Source organism: Protopterus annectens, chromosome 1.part2, assembly GCF_019279795.1.
Source record: "Protopterus annectens isolate FY-2018-M chromosome 1.part2, PAN1.0, whole genome shotgun sequence".
Taxonomy (NCBI): domain Eukaryota; kingdom Metazoa; phylum Chordata; order Ceratodontiformes; family Protopteridae; genus Protopterus; species Protopterus annectens.
Genome location: NC_056727.1, coordinates 25,794,482 through 25,813,018, shown reverse-complemented (window position 1 = coordinate 25,813,018; position 18,537 = coordinate 25,794,482). Strand labels below are relative to the sequence as shown.

Sequence of the window (18,537 nt, the reverse complement as noted above, 5' to 3'; positions counted from 1 at the left end):
GGGGGTAAATGATAGGAGAATAATGGAAGGGGGGGAGTGGTCAGTGAAGTATAAGTGTAGGACAACTGGGGGTGGGTGGGAACTGGGGGTAGGGTAGGGAAGCGGAGCGGGGACAAACAGACAGAGTGGAGAGCTAGAGGAGAAACAATCAGCAGAGCTGCCAGTAAAGGTGAGTCAAGAGTGTCTAAGGTGAGATGAAGCAAAAGTAGGAGTCTAAGAAAAGCAGGCTAGTATAGCAAGTTAGTATAGAGGGAGGAGTGTGAGTTTTAGAGTGGTTTTAGGTTCAGGGAAGTGTAGAATAGTACAGCAGACTAAGGAAAGGAAAAACAAGAGAAGAAGGATGAAAGGGAAGGTAGTGGTATCTACTGGGCAAAGCTATTAATACAAATAGCTACAATAACGGGGGTGGAGGCTAGTACTGATAATGGAGGAGGAAAAGCAAAACGAGGGGCACTAGGAAGTAGTGGAGGAGGAGGTTAACAAGGTAGCTAGTTGAGGAGGTAGGAGGCTGCTGGCTGACCAGGCTCAGAGCGTACGTTAGAGCCCCTGGAACACCAGTGAATACAATTATGCTTTAAAGGCAGGACAAATTAACATACATATTTGTTTCCTTGAGAGGGGGTGCAGGGAGTAAAGGCAGTCAGTTGAAACCACAGGTCCTTTGTCAGCCGATGGTATGTTGACAGATAGTATAGCGGTAGCAGTACAGTGAAGGTTAGGGTACTATTGGAAGAGAGAGACAACACAGGTAATGAGTTGCAGAAGGTTAGCATAAATTACAGTAAAAAGTAAGTACAACAGCTCTAATAAAACACAGAATGAACTTGTACTAACATTGCTAGTAAATGCAACAGTATAGCAGTAGGAGTTATAATGCATTCAAAACAGTTAGTAATTGAACAATAACTTAATACTGCTAGAGTCTCTCAGTTTCATAAGACCACGAATATTCTGGTACAATTGATATACCCATAGGTTAATTCCTGTAGGCAAGTAGGATAACATTTAGTACATTGAGTTACAATTGATACAAAGTCAATTCCTAATTGTGTATAAAAGTAGTACAGCACAGACTGGAATAATGCATATAGAGACAGTGTGTAACAAATAAATAACAATACTAAAAACAATCCCCTGGTGAAAGTTAGTGTTGGTAACTGTCTGGTTCTGTAGAAGGAGATGCCACAAAAATGTAGCAAACAGAGGGTTGTTGGGATAACCAGTGTCCTAAAGGCAGGCACAGGTTACAACAGCTATTGCGCCTAATTACGCACTTAGAGTAGATCCACGTGGTCCTTGAACCACTGATGGCTGTGGCTTTTGTATGGGATGTGACTACCAGAAACTAGGCTAGAAGCTTATCAGAAATCCAGTAGATTACTGGCTACAAACTTCAGCTCTAGTGAGAGAGTTGTTAGACCCAAGTATCCTAGCTACAAAGCAGGGCAGGAAGCAATCGCCAAAACCAATAATTCAGGGTTTCACCCTGTAGGAAGTAGCCATTACAGGCTAAAGCTATGGAGACTACAGTATAAGCGACAGCAGAATTACTCAGTAAATTGGTTTAAGAAGCACTCGCTTAAGCAGGCGGGTCATTTAATAATCACCAAGGAGTATAGAGGCCATTAGGGGCTACCGCAGCTAAGCCCGCGGCAGCCGTTAACATGCAAAGGGAGTATGTGTTGTGTACGATGTCAGTGCAGGCATAGAAACGGTAAAGTCTAGTCACGCCCGCAACTATAATCTACAATGTGCATAAACAGGAGTTTACACTACCTAGGCAGCAGTCGCTAATATAATTAAACTCCAAACAACCTTACATACGCTTCTTCATTAAGCAGAAAAGGAAAAAAATGTGCAAAAACAGGGGTGTACACTACCTAGGCAGCAGTCGCTAACATTATTAAACACCTAACAACCCTGCATTCCCTTCTTCATTAAACAGAAAAAAACAATGTGCATAAACAGGAGTTTACACTACCTAGGCAGCAGTCGCTAACATAATTAAACTCCTAACAAGCTTACATTCACTTTTTCCTTAAATGGACAAAGAACAACATATGGAGTACTAACAACAAGCGATAAAACTTTAAACTAGCGTTGTAGCAGTATTTCAAAGTGCGTACAGGTCTGGTTGCCGATACTGCGGAAATACCGGCACCTGAACAGCACAATCATCTATATGGAGCCACGAGGAGGATTAGAAACTACGTAGCCGTTAATGGCTTACAAGAAAAAACACATTAGTGCAGGCTAAATAAAACTACATGAATCAATGCAGTTACAGAGTAAGCTAAGGTGTAAGGCACTCAGTATGAAAAAGCGAGGTTACTTTATGCATTTAATTACAGTTGTCTACAAGGCACTACTTACCAGAGGAAAAGACGCCAGGCCAGAGGTAGACAGCAGCCAGGGGTGGTATAGGGGTCTAAGAGATGGCGCCACGCCAGACAGGGGGTATTTATGAGTTTAGAAAGTATAAGAGGCAGGGAGGGAAGAGGAGAGCGGTAATTAGCCCAAACAGTCAGGAGGGGGTGGAGACAGACCAGCCAAGACAGCTATCCTAATTGGATGCAGAATGTACTGAAGGCGGTCGGAGCTAAGGAGATAAAGAACGAGAGACAGGTAAGGGCTAAGAAATAAGAGATAAGTAGAAATAGTCCGGAAGGTGGTAGGATTTAGAAATAAGGGCAGTATGAGTAATAGAGAAGGTGGTAGGGTCCCAGATCTAAGGACAAACAGACAGAGTGGAGAGCTAGAGGAGAAACAATCAGCAGAGCTGCCAGTAAAGGTGAGTCAAGAGTGTCTAAGGTGAGATGAAGCAAAAGTAGGAGTCTAAGAAAAGCAGGCTGGTATAGCAAGTTAGTATAGAGGGAGAAGTGTGAGTTTTAGAGTAGTTTTAGGTTCAGGGAAGTGTAGAATAGTACAGCAGACTAAGGAAAGGAAAAACAAGAGAAGAAGGATGAAAGGGAAGGTAGTGGTATCTACTGGGCAAAGCTATTATTACAAATAGCTACAATAACGGGGGTAGGCTAGTACTGATAATGGAGGGAGGAAAAGCAAAACGAGGGGCACTAGGAAGTAGTGGAGGAGTGAGGTTAACAAGGTAGCTAGTTGAGGAGGTAGGAGGCTGCTGGCTGACCAGGCTCAGAGCGTACGTTAAAGCCCCTGGAACACCAGTGAATACAATTATGCTTTAAAGGCAGGACAAATTAACATACATATTTGTTTCCTTGAGAGGGGGTGCAGGGAGTAAAGGCAGTCAGTTGAAACCACAGGTCCTTTGTCAGCCGATGGTATGTTGACAGATAGTATAGCGGTAGCAGTACAGTGAAGGTTAGGGTACTATTGGAAGAGAGAGAAGACAACACAGGTAATGAGTTGCAGAAGGTTAGCATAAATTACAGTAAAAAAGTAAGTACAACAGCTCTAATAAAACACAGAATGAACTTGTACTAACATTGCTAGTATATGCAACAGTATAGCAATAGGAGTTATAATGCATTCAAAACAGTTAGTAATTGAACAATAACTTAATACTGCTAGAGTCTCTCAGTTTCATAAGACCACGAATATTCTGGTACAATTGATATACCCATAGGTTAATTCCTGTAGGCAAGTAGGATAACATTTAGTACATTGAGTTACAATTGATACAAAGTCAATTCCTAATTGTGTATAAAAGTAGTACAGCACCGACTGGAATAATGCATATAGAGACAGTCTGTAACAAATAAATAACAATACTAAAAACAATCCCCTGGTGAAAGTTAGTGTTGGTAACTGTCTGGTTCTGTAGAAGGAGATGCCACAAAAAGGTAGCAAACAGAGGGTTGTTGGGATATCCAGTGTCCTAGAGGCAGGCACAGGTTACAACAGCTATTGCGCCTAATTACGCACTTAGAGTAGATCCACGTGGTCCTTGAACCACTGATGGCTGAGGCTTTTGTATGGGATGTGACTACCAGAAGCTAGGCTAGAAGCTTATCAGAAATCCAGTATATTACTGGCTACAAACTTCAGCTCTAGTGAGAGAGTTGTTAGACCCAAGTACCCTAGCTACAAAGCAGGGCAGGAGGCAATCGCTAAAACCAATAATTCAGGGTTTCACCCTGTAGGAAGTAGCCATTACAGGCTAAAGCTATGGAGACTACAGTATAAGCGACAGCAGAATTACTCAGTAAATTGGTTTAAGAAGCACTCGCTTAAGCAGGCGGGTCATTTAATAATCACCAAGGAGTATAGAGGCCATTAGGGGCTACCGCAGCTAAGCCCGCGGCAGCCGTTAACATGCAAAGGGAGTATGTGTTGTGTACGATGTCAGTGCAGGCATAGAAACGGTAAAGTCTAGTCACGCCATAACTATAATCTACAAAGTGCATAAACAGGAGTTTACACTACCTAGGCAGCAGTCGCTAATATAATTAAACTCCAAACAACCTTACATACGCTTCTTCATTAAGCAGAAAAGGAAAAAAATGTGCAAAAACAGGGGTGTACACTACCTAGGCAGCAGTCGCTAACATTATTAAACACCTAACAACCCTGCATTCCCTTCTTCATTAAACAGAAAAAAACAATGTGCATAAACAGGAGTTTACACTACCTAGGCAGCAGTCGCTAACATAATTAAACTCCTAACAAGCTTACATTCACTTTTTCCTTAAATGGACAAAGAACAACATATGGAGTACTAACAACAAGCGATAAAACTTTAAACTAGCGTTGTAGCAGTATTTCAAAGTGCGTACAGGTCTGGTTGCCGATACTGCGGAAATACCGGCACCTGAACAGCACAATCATCTATATGGAGCCACGAGGAGGATTAGAAACTACGTAGCCGTTAATGGCTTACAAGAAAAAACACATTAGTGCAGGCTAAATAAAACTACATGAATCAATGCAGTTACAGAGTAAGCTAAGGTGTAAGGCACTCAGTATGAAAAAGCGAGGTTACTTTATACATATAATTACAGTTATCTACAAGGCACTACTTACCAGAGGAAAAGACGCCAGGCCAGAGGTAGACAGCAGCCAGGGGTGGTATAGGGGTCTAAGAGATGGCGCCACGCCAGACAGGGGGTATTTATGAGTTTAGAAAGTATAAGAGGCAGGGAGGGTAGAGGAGAGTGGTAATTAGCCCAAACAGTCAGGAGGGGGTGGAGACAGACCAGCCAAGACAGCTATCCTAATTGGATGCAGAATGTACTGAAGGCGGTCGGAGCTAAGGAGATAAAGAACGAGAGACAGAAAAGGGCTAAGAAATAACAGATAAATAGAAATAGTCCGTAAGGTGGTAGGATTTAGAAATAAGGGCAGTATGAGTAATAGAGAAGGTGGTAGGGTCCCAGATCTAAGGACAAACAGACAGAGTGGAGAGCTAGAGGAGAAACAATCAGCAGAGCTGCCAGGAAAGGTGAGTCAAGAGTGTCTAAGGTGAGATGAAGCAAAAGTAGGAGTCTAAGAAAAGCAGGCTAGTATAGCAAGTTAGTATAGAGGGAGGAGTGTGAGTTGTAGAGTGGTTTTAGGTTCAGGGAAGTGTAGAATAGTACAGCAGACTAAGGAAAGGAAAAACAAGAGAAGAAGGATGAAAGGGAAGGTAGTGGTATCTACTGGGCAAAGCTATTAATACAAATAGCTACAATAACAGGGGTAGGCTAGTACTGATAATGGAGGGAGGAAAAGCAAAACGAGGGGCACTAGGAAGTAGTGGAGGAGGGAGGTTAACAAGGTAACTAGTTGAGGAGGTAGGAGGCTGCTGGCTGACCAGGCTCAGAGCGTACGTTGAAGCCCCTGGAACACCAGTGAAGTACAATTATGCTTTAAAGGCAGGACAAATTAACATACATATTTGTTTCCTTGAGAGGGGGTGCAGGGAGTAAGGCAGTCAGTTGAAACCACAGGTCCTTTGTCAGCCGATGGTATGTTGACAGATAGTGTAGCGGTAGCAGTACAGTGAAGGTTAGGGTACTATTGGAAGAGAGAGAAGACAACACAGGTAATGAGTTGCAGAAGGTTATCATAAATTACAGTAAAAAAGTAAGTACAACAGCTCTAATAAAACACAGAATGAACTTGTACTAACATTGCTAGTAAATGCAACAGTATAGCAGTAGGAGTTATAATGCATTCAAAACAGTTAGTAATTAAACAATAACTTAATACTGCTAGAGTCTCTCAGTTTCATAAGACCACGAATATTCTGGTACAATTGATATACCCATAGGTTAATTCCTGTAGGCAAGTAGGATAACATTTAGTACATTGAGTTACAATTGATACAAAGTCAATTCCAAATTGTGTATAAAAGTAGTAGAGCACCGACTGGAATAATGCATATAGAGACAGTCTGTAACAAATAAATAACAATACTAAAAACAATCCCCTGGTGAAAGTTAGTGTTGGTAACTGTCTGGTTCTGTAGAAGGAGATGCCACAAAAAGGTAGCAAACAGAGGGTTGTTGGGATATCCAGTGTCCTAGAGGCAGGCACAGGTTACAACAGCTATTGCCTAATTACGCACTTAGAGTAGATCCACGTGGTCCTTGAACCACTGATGGCTGAGGCTTTTGTATGGGATGTGAGTACCAGAAGCTAGGCTAGAAGCTTATCAGAAATCCAGAATAATACTGGCTACAAACTTCAGCTCTAGTGAGAGAGTTGTTAGTCCCAAGTACCCTAGCTACAAAGCAGGGCAGGAGGCAATCACTAAAACCAATAATTCAGGGTTTCACCCTGTAGGAAGTAGCCATTACAGGCTAAAGCTATGGAGTCTACAGTATAAGCGACAACAGAATTACTCAGTAAATTGGTTTAAGAAGCACTCGCTTAAGCAGGCGGGTCATTTAATAATCACCAAGGAGTATAGAGGCCATTAGGGGCTACCGCAGCTAAGCCCGCGGCAGCCGTTAACATACAAAGGGAGTATGTGTTGTGTACGATGTCAGTGCAGGCATAGAAACAGTAAAGTCTAGTCACGCACGCAACTATAATCTACAAAGTGCATAAACAGGAGTTTACACTACCTAGGCAGCAGTCGCTAATATAATTAAACTCCAAACAAACTTACATACGCTTGTTCATTAAGCAAAAAAAAGAAAAAAATGTGCAAAAACAGGGGTGTACACTACCTAGGCAGCAGTCGCTAACATTATTAAACACCTAACAGCCCTGCATTCCCTTCTTCATTAAACAGAAAAAAAGAAAAACAATGTGCATAAACAGGAGTTTACACTAGCTAGGCAGCAGTCGCTAACATAAATTAAACTCCTAACAAGCTTACATTCACTTTTTCCTTAAACGGACAAAGAACAACATTTGGAGTACTAACAACAAGCAATAAAACTTTAAACTAGCGTTGTAGCAGTATTTCAAAATGCGTACAGGTCTGGTTGCCGATCCTGCGGAAATACCGGCACCTGAACAGCACAATCATCTAAATGGAGCCACGAGGAGGATTAGAAACTACGTAGCCGTTAATGGCTTACAAGAACTAACACATTAGTGCAGGCTAAATAAAACTACATGAATCAATGCAGTTACAGAGTAAGCTAGGTGTAAGGCACTCAGTATGAAAAAGCGAGGTTACTTTATACATATAATTACAGTTATCTACAAGGCACTACTTACCAGAGGAAAAGACGCCAGGCCAGAGGTAGACAGCAGCCAGGGGTGGTATAGGGGTCTAAGAGATGGCGCCACGCCAGACAGGGGGTATTTATGAGTTTAGAAAGTATAAGAGGCAGGGAGGGTAGAGGAGAGTGGTAATTAGCCCAAACAGTCAGGAGGGGGTGGAGACAGACCAGCCAAGACAGCTATTCTAATTGGATGCAGAATGTACTGAAGGCGGTCGGAGCTAAGGAGATAAAGAACGAGAGACAGAAAAGGGCTAAGAAATAACAGATAAATAGAAATAGTCCGTAAGGTGGTAGGATTTAGAAATAAGGGCAGTATGAGTAATAGAGAAGGTGGTAGGGTCCCAGATCTAAGGACAAACAGACAGAGTGGAGAGCTAGAGGAGAAACAATCAGCAGAGCTGCCAGGAAAGGTGAGTCAAGAGTGTCTAAGGTGAGATGAAGCAAAAGTAGGAGTCTAAGAAAAGCAGGCTAGTATAGCAAGTTAGTATAGAGGGAGGAGTGTGAGTTGTAGAGTGGTTTTAGGTTCAGGGAAGTGTAGAATAGTACAGCAGACTAAGGAAAGGAAAAACAAGAGAAGAAGGATGAAAGGGAAGGTAGTGGTATCTACTGGGCAAAGCTATTAATACAAATAGCTACAATAACGGGGGTAGGCTAGTACTGATAATGGAGGGAGGAAAAGCAAAACGAGGGGCACTAGGAAGTAGTGGAGGAGGGAGGTTAACAAGGTAACTAGTTGAGGAGGTAGGAGGCTGCTGGCTGACCAGGCTCAGAGCGTACGTTGAAGCCCCTGGAACACCAGTGAAGTACAATTATGCTTTAAAGGCAGGACAAATTAACATACATATTTGTTTCCTTGAGAGGGGGTGCAGGGAGTAAGGCAGTCAGTTGAAACCACAGGTCCTTTGTCAGCCGATGGTATGTTGACAGATAGTATAGCGGTAGCAGTACAGTGAAGGTTAGGGTAATATTTGTTTCCTTGAGAGGGGGTGCAGGGAGTAAGGCAGTCAGTTGAAACCACAGGTCCTTTGTCAGCCGATGGTATGTTGACAGATAGTATAGCGGTAGCAGTACAGTGAAGGTTAGGGTAATATTTGTTTCCTTGAGAGGGGGTGCAGGGAGTAAGGCAGTCAGTTGAAACCACAGGTCCTTTGTCAGCCGATGGTATGTTGACAGATAGTATAGCGGTAGCAGTACAGTGAAGGTTAGGTAATATTTGTTTCCTTGAGAGGGGTGCAGGAGTAAGGCAGTCAGTTGAAACCACAGGTCCTTTGTCAGCCGATGGTATGTTGACAGATAGTATAGCGGTAGCAGTACAGTGAAGGTTAGGTAATATTTGTTTCCTTGAGAGGGGTGCAGGGAGTAAGGCAGTCAGTTGAAACCACAGGTCCTTTGTCAGCCGATGGTATGTTGACAGATAGTATAGCGGTAGCAGTACAGTGAAGGTTAGGGTAATATTTGTTTCCTTGAGAGGGGTGCAGGGAGTAAGGCAGTCAGTTGAAACCACAGGTCCTTTGTCAGCCGATGGTATGTTGACAGATAGTATAGCCCGGTAGCAGTACAGTGAAGGTTAGGGTAATATTTGTTTCCTTGAGAGGGTGCAGGGAGTAAGGCAGTCAGTTGAAACCACAGGTCCTTTGTCAGCCGATGGTATGTTGACAGATAGTATAGCGGTAGCAGTACAGTGAAGGTTAGGGTAATATTTGTTTCCTTGAGAGGGGTGCAGGGAGTAAAGGCAGTCAGTTGAAACCACAGGTCCTTTGTCAGCCGATGGTATGTTGACAGATAGTATAGCGGTAGCAGTACAGTGAAGGTTAGGGTAATATTTGTTTCCTTGAGAGGGGGTGCAGGGAGTAAGGCAGTCAGTTGAAACCACAGGTCCTTTGTCAGCCGATGGTATGTTGACAGATAGTATAGCTTTAGCAGTACAGTGAAGGTTAGGGTAATATTTGTTTCCTTGAGAGGGGGTGCAGGGAGTAAGGCAGTCAGTTGAAACCACAGGTCCTTTGTCAGCCGATGGTATGTTGACAGATAGTATAGCGGTAGCAGTACAGTGAAGGTTAGGGTAATATTTGTTTCCTTGAGAGGGGGTGCAGGGAGTAAGGCAGTCAGTTGAAACCACAGGTCCTTTGTCAGCCGATAGTATGTTGACAGATAGTATAGCGGTAGCAGTACAGTGAAGGTTAGGGTACAGAGGAAAAGACGCCAGGCCAGAGGTAGACAGCAGCCAGGGGTGGTATAGGGGTCTTGCCATGTTCAAGAAAATATTCTGCCTTGCCCTCGCTAGTGCAAAGAAATTGCCTAAGGATAATAACATTTGCTTTTTGTAAAAGCTTTTTACCTTATAGCTGAACTGGGTCCATAGCACGCCTTAGAAATCTCAACTGCCCAAACAATAAAACTGCTCATTAAATTGGCCAAGAGCAGGCTGCTAGGTTAACCCTGGGTGAAGGTTAGGGTACAGAGGAAAAGACGCCAGGCCAGAGGTAGACAGCAGCCAGGGGTGGTATAGGGGTCTTGCCATGTTCAAGAAAATATTCTGCCTTGCCCTCGCTAGTGCAAAGAAATTGCCTAAGGATAATAACATTTGCTTTTTGTAAAAGCTTTTTACCTTATAGCTGAACTGGGTCCATAGCACGCCTTAGAAATCAAGCCCACTCACTGTAGAAATCCTGTGATTTGGATTAGCCCCACTCCGCTCGCCCTAATGGACTCGCTCTGTGGCCCACCCTGCCCCCAAATTCCACCCGCCCCCAGTAGTGCTAAATTTATAATTACCTTGCCACTCCCCCTCATTGGAAATAATCAGCTTTACCCCATTCATTCATTGGACCCACTCCTACTACTCAAACTCTCTCCAGACTCTTACGCTAAACTAATTTAATAACCCTCCCAACTCTAGTTTTAAACAAGCTTTATTTAAAAATCTCTATAATGCCTCCACAAACTTTCACCACTCCTACTAAATCAAAGCCTTTTTACTGGATAATACCCCACTGATCGCTCTCTGTCTTCTCACAGCCTATGAATTTCAGTGCCTCCCAGGCTGTCACTACCCCAGATCCAAAACCAGCATTCCTAATCTATTAATTAACCTTAATCAACTACTACCCCACTTCTCTTCAAACTCTTTTAATGCAATAACTCAACATCCCATTCGAGCCACATATATTAACCCTAGAACTAAATGCTATCACAAACTCTTAATAAAACTCCAGAGACTCGAAATAAGATTACAACCTAACCTCATAATGGATGGGGACATCCACCCTAACCCAGGCCCAAGCCCACCTGATGCTACCGGCCCCACAAATAACAGCCCTACTAGGCCGCATAACCTAAACAAGCCCTCCAACTCACTCCTAGTCTGTCATCTAAATTTTAGAAGTATAAGTAAGAAAATTCATTACTTACATGCCCTCTTGGATGTACATTCCCCGATGTACTGTGCCTTTCCAAAACCTGGCTGAAACCTACTACCACTGATAATAAGGTTATACCCCCAGGTTATAATATAGTAAGACTAGATCGCATCACTAGGAAGGGGGGGGGCAGCCATCTTGTATAAATCCACAATAGAAGTAACCAAAACTAGTACTCTGCATGTCTTGCTAACTGACACTGCAGAAATACTCATCACTAAGTAACAAATCAATAAACACAAATCTGTAAACATTGCATGTATCTATATTCCTCCAGGTAACAACACAAATACCTTGGAGGGCATCCTCCAATGGCTGTCCATTAATTGCCCCCAAGAAACTATTATTCTTGGGGGATTTTAATAATGACTGGAACACCTGTTCCTCAGACTTCCCCACCACCCATATAAATTTGCATGGCTTCTCCCAGATCATATCTTCGCCTACCAGAATCAGTCAGCCTAACAAAAAAGAAAGTATCCTAGACTGGATACTAATAAACAACCACCCCCATATATATAAAGCAGGCACCTGAGGACATCAGTGATCACTTCCTCACCTATATACTCAGGAAGAGAAATGACATCCCTCAACAATCCACCTTCAAAACCATTAGGAGCAATAAGAACTTTATATTCAAACTAAATTCCAAAATTAACTTAACTTAACCCATGTGACTGGACTGACCTAAAACTGCTTCCATTAGATGAAGCAGTCTCGTACTTTAACTCTAAATTTCTTGCTGTCTTGGATAACCATGCTCCCAAATGTACTATCAGAACCAATAATAAAGTAGCACCATGGCTGTCAAATGATATTAGACAAAAAAATCAGTTGCAGAAATAAAGTGTGGGCCTCCTGGAGAACCACTAAATCCCCTAAAGACCACCTCATATATAAACAACTAAGGAATGATACAAAGAAGTCCATTATGATAGACACAAAAAATCTACTACTGTAGTGTGCAACAAAAGCACTAAAATCATCCACAAAAATGTTGGTCGGGCATAAATAAACTTCTCCACCCAGGACAATTGTCTACCCCTACCCCCGTGGCTACCCTCCAAAAACCTCCAAAAATTGTTGCCAACACCTTTAACACTTTCTTTACAGAAACCGTGCAATCCCTTGCTAACAAACTAGCTCCCAATAGCCCAAGTTCTGCCAGTCCCACACCCAAAAATCATACCCTCTTCAAGTTTGAGCCAGTACCAACATCTTTTATTAGGTCCCTACTCGAGAAATTGAAACCCATCACCCTTTCGGCAGACCTACTACTCGCAGAGTATCTCCAAAAAGCTGCTAATAAAATAGCATACCCCATTTCAATACTAATAAATAGAACTATTGTTGAAGCTTATATCCCCTCCATCTGGAAAATCTCCCACATCATTCCTCTCCATAAAGGGGGACATTCCACTGAACTCTCAAATTACAGGCTTATAGCCATTCTGTCACCCTTGGCTAAAATTATGGAAAAATGTATCCATAAACAATTCCTAGCCTATCTTAATCAGAACAATCTCTCCTAGCCCCCTCCCAGCATGGATTTAGACCTTGCCGTAGCACAACCTCTCCCCTTCTTTCCTTCTCTCAAACAATAAATCAAAACTGTAGTAACAACAAGCTCTTTTCAGCCCTCTTCCTAGACCTTTCCAAGGCATTCGACATGGTAAACCACCAGCTACTCTTAGGGACACTAAAAACACTCTCTGTAGATAACCTAGCAATTAACTGGTTTCATTCTTATCTAAGTGGCAGACAACAAGCTGTACTATAGAAAGATAACCTATCTTCCCTTTTACCAATTACCCTTGGAGTCCCTCAGGGGTCTATATTAGGCCCCCTCCTATTCTCCATCTTCATTAATGATCTGCATAAAGTCATCCCAGATGCAATGTGTATTCATTATGCAGATGACTCGACCCTAATCTGCACTGCCACCTCCCCCACAGACTTACAGTCTTTATCTCAAAACACCTTCAACAAAGTAGAGAGCTGGCTCACTGGTCGCCGTCTAATATTAAACCCAAATAAAACCAAGCTGTTACTCTTCACCCCCCCTCTTGCAAGGTCCCTTTACCATCTCTCACCATAACATCTAACAATGGTGCCATAATTTCCCCAGAACCTAATACTAAACTACTAGGAGTAATCATCAATAGCAGCCTTAAGTTTGATGCTCACGTCGACAAAACTATTAAAACCATTAATAAGAAACTAGGCTCTTTATATAAGATTAAACAATTCCTAACCCCATCTGCTAGGACTGCGATTTCCCGTACACATTTGCCATCGACCCTTCTTTGTGCCTCACCCATCTTCGCAAACCTAAGCAAATCTGACCTCAATAAACTGATTAGCTGCTGCAGTAATGTTGCCAGATTTGCCACAAGATCAGCTTATAGAACCCATCACTGTCAAAACATTAAATCACTAGGCTAGCTAGAACTACCCTACCAACTTCAGTATAACCAGTTAATAGTTGTTCACAAAGTTCTCTACCAACCAGACAGTACACCCATACTGAAAAATATTATCACTCCCTGCAGTAACCTAAAAACTCTCCGCTCCTCCAACAGAACGCTTGTATAAACTGTTAAATCCAACAATTCAGCTGGTGAATCACTATTTTCCAACTCTGTTGGCAAAACCTGGAACTTCCAGCAGAATTTACTACAGTTCCCTCCTTAACCCAACTCAAAATATCTTTTAAAAAAACACCTAAAATGGATTGGCTTTGTCCCTGTACAAACCCTGACTAATCACTACTAAATATCAACTATAAATGAAAAGCTTATTACAGGAAGAAACTTTCATTGTATTACTCTATTCAGTAACTGTTTAGAAAACTGAGTGTATGTCTCTTAGCTACTGGAAAGTACTAAAGTAAGGATGATAACCTGATGCAACCAAAATGTATGATAACCACTAAACATGTATGTTATCTCCCTTAACAGTTAATAATTTCAAATGATGTTCTGTGTGTATTCTAGAAGATCTTAAACATGTGTGTATCTATTGTTGAAAAAATGTCCATTTTGTAATATTTCACTGTATGTATACATGTAATGTATGTCTGAAGCTTTTCTCCCCGGGCCTCTGCTGAAAATTGACCTATATCCAGTTGGACTTTCCTGGTTAACAAATGTAAAATAAAATAAATAAACATAAAAATAAGCTAATTTTAAAATGTCTGCTTCCACCGTAACATGACAGAAGCAAAGTACAATGATAAGAAAACATCTAAAGAATGAATGAAAGAAAGAAGAAAAAGGCTGATGACCTGGGACTTACTGACTCCAAAGATGTTCTTCGTCTCACATTGCTGCAGTCATAACCTGTGGGTAGTCCGCTGTCCTCGGTCGGCCCGAATACCAAAGAGTTAGGCTGGCGTCGGTCATGGTCGCCCGGAGCTGACGTTAGTACGTAGTAGTACTTAAGCGCATGCCCGACGCCATATCCTCAGTCTTTCTTGCCGCGTGGTCCGAAGCAGAAGCAGCGTTTGCAAGTGCCGCTCATGCTCTGAAATTTTCAATTTTGAGTTTCAGACCAAGACCAAGTTGGCTGGTACCCCGCTAGAAAATTTTTGTCTTTTCTTGCCTCAGTTAATCCGGATGTCAGAAAAAGTTAATAATTGTATTTCTTGTGGGAAACAGATACCTCATAGGGACTATCATTCTCTCTGTATTCCTTGCTTGAGGCCTGAGCACGACGTAGTCGGATGTCGCTTTTGAGCTAGATTTAATAAGTGCACCATTAAACGTAGATTAGACTGTGCTAGGCTTGTTTTCGGTAAGCGGTGTAACTACAACATGCCGTCGGATCCTCCGACGCCGCTACCATAAAGCGAAAAGATAAATCTTTAAGGTCTAAACCGGATGAGTCGTCCGTTGCGGACGCCGGTTCTATGGAATCTACGGTTGAATCTGTGGATCCAGCCGAGGTCTCGGCTGAATCCCAGGGGGAACCTTTACTTTTGCAGGAGTTGGCCTCTCAGGAGTTAGGCCAGGCCGAGGGTGCTTCTCAAGTATCTGTAGTTCCATCCTTACAAAAGGTTATTAGGCCTTCTACCTCAGTGACTAAAGGCCCTGCTAAGGCTAAACCTGGTCTTACTGGTACGGGTCATAGCCCTAGTTCTTCAGGTCCTGTTCCTAAAAAACATATGTTGAAAATGGCAGAGGATTTGATTACTTTGATCAGGGGTTCTATGCCCCCTCCAGAGAAGAGGCCTAGGGTGGAGACAGATTTAGAGGGAATGGAGCATTCTTCAGATTACTCTGAGTCCTCAGCTGAGGATATTCAGGATTTTCCTCCCTATTCAGATTCGGATGCAGAGGATTCCTGTCCTTCTGCTTCACCTCCAGAGGATTTTTCCTTTTCTGAAACTTTGCATTCCATGAGGAGCATTTCAAGTGGGAAGGTCAGATTTTTCAGATTCTAAAAGGCTTAGGGAATTTTGTTTTGCCACAACATAGGCCTTTGGCTATTCCCCCAGTTTTAGATGTTGTTCAGGATGTTTTTTATGAAGCTTCACTTAATCCTGATTCTTTACCCCCTGCCCCTGTCAAGCCAGACAGGTATTACAGAGTTCCAGAGGCACATAAATATTTGTATAAGAGTCCTAGAGCTGACCCGAAACTATTATTCAAGGGCCGAAGGGTGTCAGGTCTTCTGTAGTTAAGAATCCAGTTCCTTTGGATAAAGATTCTAGAGCGTTGGATAGGTGGGGGAAAAAAGTGTACACCTCTTCTACATTAGCTATGAGGGCTTTAAATTGCCAATTTCATATGCTGAAGTATCAGAACTTTCTGTTAGGTCAATTGAAATCTAAGGTAGATGCTTTATCTGAGGGTATAGAGTGTAAGGAATTGCAGGACTTGGTTCATGCTTCAGATCAAGTTGGTAAACATTCCTTGCAGTGTGGCTTCGATGCTCTTCAGGCTTCGTCCAGGGTGGCTGCTACTGGTTCAGTTATTCGTAGGACATGCCTGGCTTAAGGATCAAAATTTGTCAGAGCATGTTAAAGCTTGGATTTTGGATGCTCCTCTTCAATCTGAAGTTCTTTTTGGTTCCCCTGTGGAGTCAGTTTTGAAAAAGATGGAAGATAAAGCTAAGTCTATGCAGACGGTTAAGGATTTTTTGCAAGTGCAGCCCCCTAAGTTTAGCAGGAATTGGCCTGCAAGAGGATGGTCCTACCCTTCTTCGGATTTTCAGTCTAAGGGCAGGTCTAGACGTGGTAGGGGCAGGGCTCACGCTCAGGGTTCTTTCAGACCTAGGACTTGGAGTTCTCCTGCACAATCTTCTGGTGAGGGCAGGGTCAGCCTTTTCAGAACAGACCCAATGACCTGTATCTTCAGCTGCCAGATCCTTCTCTTCTGGCAGCTCCTCTAGGAGGAAAGTTGGCACTTTTCAAACAAAATTGGCATTTGGTCACCCAGGACAAATGGGTGTTGGAAATAATAAATCGAGGCTACAAGTTTTATTTTCACACTTTTCCTCCTTTCAAAGGCATGCGGATGTACCTCCTCAGCAAAGGCTGGAGGCTCAGGAACAAATTTCTTTGCTTTTTACAGATGGGAGCAATCCAGGTGGTACCGCCAGAAGTAGGCCTAGGGTTTTATTCCCGTCTATTCCTAGTGCCAAAGAAATGAAACACTTGGAGGCCAATTCTGGATTTGTCCATTCTCAATACTTACCTAGACATTCCAAAGTTCAAGATGTTAACATTACAGCAACTTCTGCCTATGCTAGGCAAAGATCACTAGATGGTAACTCTGGATCTCAAAGAGGCCTATCTTCACATTCCTATCAGGCCCAGCTGCAGGAGATTCCTGCATTGGCTGGTACTTCTCATTATCAGTTCTCTGCATTGCCCTTTGGTTTATCTACTGCGCCCAGGGTGTTCACAAAGGTTCTGGCTCCTGTAATAGCTTTCTTCAGACTGAGGGAATACAAATTTATCCTTGTCTGGACGATTGCCTGATTCTTGCTCAAGACAAAGACAAGTTACTTCAACATCTACAGTATGTAATGGCAGTTTTAAGGTGCCTAGGGTATTCTGTGAACGAAATAAAGTCCAGTCTAGTACCCTCTCAGGACATGTGCTTTCTGGGTGTGAGACTGAATTACAGCCTCTCAGATGGCTTTTCTGACCCCGGACAAACAAAGAACTCTTCACCTATACTTCCAGCAATTATCAGTACTGTCCAGGCTGACTGCAAGGACAGTCCTTCAAGCCTTGGGGTTCATGGCATCTTGCATTCTAGTACCTCCCAATGCCAAACTGCATATGAGGAAGCTACAATGGTATCTCAAAAGTGTATGGACTCAACACTGCCACGATTTGGACACTGTCATTCGGATAATACCTGGCATCCAGAAGGAATTCTTGTGGTGGGCACAGGAATGTCACCTAAACAAGGGACTCTCTGTGACCCGACCAGAGGCGAGTCAGATCAACGACGGATGCCTCAGACCTGGCTTGGGGAGCACACTTCAATGGGAAATGGATTCAAGACACGTGGCCTCCCAGACTACAGCATTTGCATATCAACATGAAGGAGATGTTAGCAGTCCAGTTTGCCCTGATGGCTTTCAAGGGCCTACTTCAACCAGGACAGGTGTTGATTCGAACAGACAACACTACAGTCATGTGGTACATCAACAAGCAGGGGGGAACCCATTCTTACCCTCTTTGCAGACAAGCAGTGATATTGTGGGAGACTGCTCTGAGTTTGCACATCACTCTTCAAGCACGGTTTCTGCCAGGAGCACAGAACTCCCTAGCAGAAGTATTGAGCAGACAAATTGTGGACCCCCACGAGTGGAAATTGGATCCTCAGGTATTCCAACAGTTGACAGTGGCTTGGGGAACTCCAGACATAGATCTGTTCGCTTCTCCTCTAAATTTCCAACTACCAAAATTTTGCACAAAGATGTTTCACCCAAAAGCTTGGAAAGTGGATGCTCTATCTTTCAGTTGGAACAACCTTCACATCTATGCTTTTCCTCCTCTGCCTCTCCTTCCCAAGGTACTCTTGAAAGTCAGGTGGGACAAGCCTTGCATGATTCTAATAGCACCAGATTGGCCACGACAGCACTGGTATCCTCTGCTGAGGAGTTTAATTCAGGAGCCTCCTTGGCCTTTGCCACAGCTTCCTCACTTGTTGTCCCAGTCAAGCAGTCATTTGCTCAATGTCAGGGTGCAGTCCCTGCATCTAACGGCCTGGCGTATTCTGTTTTAGAGCCTGTGGGATCTCAGCTTCCTCAACAGGTTTTAGATGTCATTTTGGAAGCCAGGCCCAGCACTAGACAAGTTTATGCTGATAAATGGAGGAGATTTTTTCTTTGGAGCACAACAAAGGGCTTTGATGTCTCGGTGCCTAATTTGAGTTTTACACTACAGTACCTTACAGAATTACTAGACAAGGGTTTGTCATTTTCCTCTGTGAAGGTTCATGCTGCAGCCATTTCTGCTC

At 43.0% G+C, this 18,537-nt stretch overlaps 1 long non-coding RNA gene across 1 annotated transcript; it reads right to left on the bottom strand.

Annotated features, from left to right (window-relative positions):
• Positions 1-589: 589 nt before the first annotated feature.
• LOC122792454 lies at positions 590-5,921 on the bottom strand. Its single transcript, XR_006363307.1, has 3 exons — positions 5,848-5,921; positions 3,222-3,345; positions 590-723 (listed from the first exon to the last, which is right to left on the bottom strand). It is a non-coding gene; the product is annotated as an uncharacterized LOC122792454 (long non-coding RNA).
• Positions 5,922-18,537: the final 12,616 nt, after the last annotated feature.